The following is a 6,971-nucleotide window of genomic DNA, read 5'->3' on the forward strand; positions in this document are numbered from 1 at the left end:
ATGTGCACAAACTTTTTTACTACACTTGAATTTTAAACCAACTCTTCTAGCCTATATCCTATAGCCATACTTTAATAATCAGATGTTATGCTCATTTTTGTAGGCTACACCTCACCGGCAAGCACGCACGCAAATGCTGCTTTTGCACATCTACAATATTGGCCAGGCTATATAGAATAGGCTTTTAGGACTGTATTTTGCCTTCGTGCAACTTTAGTTGTGCTCAATCTAAATTGTCCAATCCAAATATTGTCAGTAAGGATAGGTCATATTACCAAATGGCGAACCTCGAAAATTATTTAGGATATAGAGCCGTGTCCATTACGCATGCAGTTATTTGTTAGGCTATTGTTTTATTTGAGTGTTTTTGTCTACCATGGCAAACATAGTTGAAACGTTCGCTCTAAACTTATGTATTTCCAATCGGCTTTCACAATCAGCTACAGCTGCGCAGCGCGGCGCAGATGATCGCCATGAAAACTTGCAATGTCTTTACAGAACTGCTTTCACTTCCCCGAGTCGCGAACGTAACATGCACAACAACCGATATTTAGCAAACACATGTATTTCCAGCTCTCAAAACCGATGAGGTCCAGATCTCAGTGTCCTCATATAGCTGCCTACAGCCATGCATAGTAAGCCTAATGATAGCCTAATAGTTATGACATTAATAGCCTATTAATGACCTCATGTCGGAATGGCACGTTGTTTGAAAAAAAAAAAAAGTTAAATAGGCCTAGGCCTACCGCCGAGTGGGGATATGTCGGAATGAACAGCGGATACCAGCTGGGTTGTAAAACATTACTGTAGGCTATTCGTTGATCTTATCGATGCAGTCCTTGCGGCCACTTCTCCCCATCGTAGGAAACTTTCTGCTTAGTGTTTACAACACAAAGGCCTTCACGTTGTGTGGCAGTGCTTGCTTGCCCTTCGATCCATCCCAGTTGGTGGTTTTGCACCTGTCCCTGAGTTATAGTCTATATGAGTAAGCGCTTATGCTCTAACCGCATAATAAAAGAAGCACCTGCAGCAGTGCTTATGGCAAGGCTATTAACACCTGTCACTGAGCTATGGACAACCAGTTATGCTCGAAAATTATCATAATAACAGACACACCTTATTGTATGGCTCTACGTTTAAACACATCAAATTAGCAAGCATTTCCGCAGCAACGTTTGCTTTCTTTTTCTGTCGGTCCGCGGTTGCTTGGTCAATTGCGCAGCAAATTGACCATTACATTACTTATATAGCCTATTTCTTATAACGAAACGCGAAGAAAAAATACGAGGACTGACCATCTCGTTTCTCCGCGTTTCCCCCAATACCATGGCGACAAAGAGAAATAAATATGATTTGACATTTAAGCTGATTGCTGACAAATTTGCCACACAATTCGGGAGAAGCAGCGGACAGGAGCGCCACCACAAGCAAGCACTTCTAGCCCAAATTAACATGGCAACGTTGCCTATGACTAAAGTGTCTAAGTAGGCTAGTCCTACTAATATTACATTTGATTGGTAGCATGTTTGTAGCGCGCCAGTTTACCCATCCCCTACATCAAAACAGCTTAGAATCAATCAAAGAATCAGCTGTGTCGGCGTTAGGCTGTAGGCGATTTTCTATAACCATTTTCATTCATTTCAACAATGGTTCATTGAAACGTTGTTTGAATAATTTCGCCAGTCATCACCTTCATTGTAATGATTAAATGAGATTAAGGAGTCGACTATTGACGGATATGCGGTCTTTATCATTTTGAAATGCGGGATGAAACTTTCTGCCACCTGGTGGCTGTTTGGGTACATTGCCTTAGGCTCGAAAAAAATCGGCTTGACGGCCTGCGGGATCTCTTCGGGAGTCCCGCGGGAGAAGGTGCATTCTCAACCCGTACCCACTGTACTACTGCTAGCAAGCAGCACTGAGGGGGCTAAGCAGTTAACAGCAGTTGGCAACTCAATGCTGCAATCAGACATATGGCCATCAGAGAAAGCTGACAGAGCAGGTTCCATTTCTAGCACGTCAGAAGTTAAAAGTCAACATGCATTTTTGCTAATTTCAGCTATCCTAGAGGTCAAAGGTCACCACATTTCTTGAGCGTCCACTTAGACAAACAGAATCAGAAACTATTATGCCAATGTCATACTTATTTGCATTTAGGCCTTTGTCATTTTTTGGGAATGATTAACCACTACCAGCACTTTGTACCCAATTACTCAGCCATCGCTAAGCCCCTCTTCTCTCTGTTGTTGGGTCCTGGTCTTTCTTGGGAATTATCAACCACTACCAGTACTTTGTACTCAATTACTCAGCTATTGCTAAGCCCCTCTTTTCTCTGTTGTCAGGCCAGAAACAAAAATGTAACCAGAAACCAATGAATAAACAGGTATTAGAGCAGGTAGTTGAGTACCACTGACTGGACTCTTGCCTCCTATTGGTGCCTTTCAAGTGTAGATAAAGGAAGAAGAAAAGCCCATTGTATTTTCCAGCAAGTCATTTTCTCAGTCTCAGAAGAATTACCCTAGCTTCACGAGCCAGACCCACATCAAGATGTGGAACTCACCATAGGCAGGGCTCAATCGGAGGGGTGGGATAAACGGTTGTCTTTCAGATTCCCTCTCGACGCAATAGGATAGCACTACAACAAATCACCTTCTTGTTTGTTTTCAAGTAGCAGGATGGGGAATTCACACACTTAATGGTCACAACTTCTGGTCGCAGGTCAGTCAACATTATGTTAAGCCCACCTACCGACTCTACACACAATGTGATTGGCCTGATAGAAGTCTACTTTTTCCAGCTCTCAAGTCAACGAAGAGTTAGACTACCCCATTTGCTGCTGCTAGGGGTGTCTTGATATCTATAGATATAGATATATCTATGTGAAGCCTAGCCTATATAAATCTATAGGCTAGAATTACCCAGCATACCATTTACAATTCTTGGCGCCGCTGAAGTGGGTCATCTGTGTCCAGCCACTGGTTTAAGGGCCATGTGTTCACGCTGTAGAAGGAAAAACAACAATGCATTGACACATCATGACAAAGCCCAAGTTGGATTGCTGTCAACATTTGGGTGGCCAATAGCCGGCTACAACAACTTTGATATTGAACAGTTCATGCTCAATATCAAAGTTGTAGCCTGCTAGCTTGGCCACCCAATGTTCACCATTGTTCCAGATCCGCAGAATGTTGTCGCTGATGCCCTAAGCCGTGTGCCTTTTGTGAAGGAGACAGTCAGTCTCAGACTACTTCAGGATCCGACGTTTAGTAAAACAGTTATATGTCCAAATCAATTAATCATATCAACTGTGCTACAACTTATAACAGAGACAAACAAGAAAGTGAAGTATTTCATTTCTAATCAGGGTAAATGGGGTGACTAACTGAATGGCAGACTAACTGAATTAACATTTGCATTTGCATCCATGAGTGAGTGCTTCCTTGTCTAGATGTCTAACATCATAAAGAACAGAGAATAAGCAAGCAATGATGACTATGCCATGATCATAAACTAACTATTACAATTTAAATGATAAACCTCTGACATTATGTAGACTAACTGTGCTGTTTTGTTAGCAATTAAAATAGCAAATAGTATCACACACACACACACACACACACACACACACACACACACACACACACACACACACACACACACACACACACACACACACACACAGCAGATATGGTTTGGGATCGTTATTATAAGTCAGTGACCCTGGGGTTGAAGCATATTGCCTGGTTTCCATTTGTTGTATGTCACAGCTTACCCCAGAATGTGTTAAACTAGGCCTCTGAAGTTTGCCTACAAAAATACAAATCTATCATTTGTATTTGGCTCTCCCTAGTGGCTATAATTGGCAAAACATTTAATTCTAAAATGGAACGACAGGTCCATAAAACATCACCTCTTGAGCATATATGGTATAGTTTAGTACATACGGGTATAGTTTAGTGGTATAGTTTAGTACATACTGAAATAGTGGTACAGTTTAGTACATAATGAAACGTTTGTCTTTCAGTGTTGTCACATTGTTCTTTTGCCGACTAAGCAACTTCAACATTTTACATTCTACTGTACACTAAAAACTCATTTGGGTTTGATATAATAGTAAACAACAGGACTTAAGTAGTACAATAATTTTACCTAATGACTTTACTGTTCAAATGCATTTACTTACAGTACTTTTATTAACTCTATAGAGACATATAGATAGGCAACCAATTAACAGTACACAAACAATTGGTTACAATATATGAAATATAAATTAGAAAGGGGAAAAAAATGAATTTGAGAAGAAAAATGGCATTCAGGTGACAATCACAATCACCTTCATCATTCTTTTCATTCTACACTATTATTTTAACAACAACATCATCAACAACAACACCACAATAAATGCAAACGGAGTCCACAGCTCATTTCATTCCCTATAGCTTCACTTAAATTCAGACCTGCATGCCATTTGTGATGCTTTTAAGTGGAGCCCTTAGGAGGGTCTGTCTCTCTGTAGCGCTAATACAACCTACAAGTGAGGCTCTGAGGTCAGTAATCACTGGATGTGATTACAATCTAATGAAAGAGAATGATCTACTTGTTGATTGCTTGCAGAGAGTGTGAGAGCCTTTTCTTTGAGAGTGACAGATTCAGCGTCTATCAGCCTTGTGAGTGACAACGTGGTTGAACAAACTCTCAGCGTGGGATACCTTTGCCAAGACTAAAAAAGGAAAGGTAAAACAGAAAATGGAGCAATAAAACATTACATTATTAGACAAAAAGAGTACATCTGCATGCTAAGCTTGCAGTCTTTTAAATTCAGTTTGCAGTCTTTCAAATTCAGCTTTCACAGTGCCTATGGCTGTGTCGTTCCTAGAGCAGGGCAGCAGTCCTTCATCCTTATTATAGAGGCAGTCGATCGTTGTGATGTTGGTTCGCTGTACAAACCTACGCGTGCTTGGTATGACATAGTCTCTGTCAAAAGTCCTGTGGAGCACCACCAGAATGACGGGTTTGTCTGTATCTGTAACACAAACAACACGGTTGATAAACTTATGGAGTGAATGCACCTAACATAGTCACACATGTTCCCTGTTCCCATGCCAACGTTACCTGGGATTCTCTTGAGGGCAGCTTCCATGTCAGTTCCCACGCGAGAGATAATCAGACAAAACGCAAGGATGAAGTCACAAGCTTGGATATCTTTTACTTCATTCACCCACCCGAGACGTTTCATGAAGTCTTTTGGGGCGTTTGTAGTATGCCAAAGCTCAAGGAGAAGTACATTTCCTGCAGAGATAATTCAGAAGAGTCAGGCCCAGGCTACACTGGGTCCACCAGTCAGTCACACACTTTTCACAGAAAGTAATGGTAATGGCCCCTTAAGACCAATATACAAAAAAAGGTGGTCTTCCGAGGCCCTGCAGTTCTCGAGATATTCACAGAAAACTGTGTCCGGCCACCTTCTTTCCAGTTGGTGTACAGTAACATAAATTAATTTATTGTATGCCCCCCCCCCATGAATGTAATTCCACAAAACAATGTGCATTCAGAGGGTGTCAAAATGATCCAAAATTGCCAATTTTGTGCATTTTTTACCATATCAACCTAGTCCTCTTAGGCCTTATGTTTCTTGAGATATTCACTGAAAACTGTGTCCGCCCTACCCTCCTTTTAGGGGTCCAGTCAAAAAACAATGGTTCCATGCTATCCTTGTGGGGCTACATGCCCACCAAGTTCCATGCACCCTGGTCTTTCAGTGTCACGGAAAATTGTTCATGCGAAAAACAAAGAAAAAAAAAATCTGACTAAACCTGCGCTGCCCGGCGGTCATATTAAGAGTGTTTTATGTTAACATTGTGTGAATCATTGAAAGTGGTGTACCATCCATCCCTAATTGAATGTTGATAGACACTTACTCAAGCAAACAATGATGGCAGTGGCAACAACAAGTAAAACAAGAACACGTAGCAGTGGCAACAAGAGAGAACATATAAAGACTAAACAACTATCAACATATTTAATTTCTTACAGTAAGCAGGTGAATTGAAATGACCTCAAAAGTCAACTTACTCAGTACATTGACCTTTGCAGATCCTGACGCCTTGCCTTGACTGTTCGACATTTCTAAGGTGTATTCCCCCACGTCCTCTGCCCTGGCACCTTTGATCGTCAGGCAGAATTTGATTCCGTCTTTCTCTGTGATGCTGATTCTGCCACCAGTTTCCAGCGGCTGACTCCCCTTCTTCCATTTGCCAGTTACATTACAGTTTGCTTTGCAGCTAAAAGTGATGTCTTCTCCTTTTTTTACACTTTGGTCTGATGAATTAAAAAAAAAAAGAAATACAGATTACCTTGAATTTGACAAATACTCTAATGATACAGTGCTTGTGTGATATCTCAATAGCAGGCACACAGCGTGTGTGTGTGTGTGTGTGTGTGTGTGTGTGTGTGTTTGTGTGTGTTTTGGTTAAACTTTAAATTACCTTGTAGCTGTGGTGCGGTAGGTGCAGGTGGTGCTGTTAAAAAGCGTTCAATTTGAAAAAAAAAAAAAAATCAGTCATTGCATTAGTTTCTACTCTTTACCAATATAGTAACATCCAGGGCAGATACTCGTTCCTGCACATTTTGTAAATGAATGACAAAATGAAAATATTGCTCCATCTGTTAATAATCACTACTTCCAGAATACAACAACAAAGTTGACTACATTGACCAAGGCGAATTGAAATCATATGCTTTAAAAACCTATCTAGTACTTGAACCTTTGCAGATCCTGATTGATTGTTCGACAGTTCCCAGGTGTATTCCCCAATAGCATGGCATGGGACAGATAATTTACATCAAATTGTGTGTGTGTGTCAGTGTGTGTGTGTGTGTGTGTGTGTGTGTGTGTGTGTGTGTGTGTGTGTGTGTGTGTGTGTTTACTTTTCGTTTAAACCTTAAAATACTTGTGCAGATAACACATTCAG

The sequence above is a fragment of the Sardina pilchardus genome, chromosome 1 (assembly GCF_963854185.1).
Source record: "Sardina pilchardus chromosome 1, fSarPil1.1, whole genome shotgun sequence".
Taxonomy (NCBI): Eukaryota; Metazoa; Chordata; class Actinopteri; order Clupeiformes; family Clupeidae; genus Sardina; species Sardina pilchardus.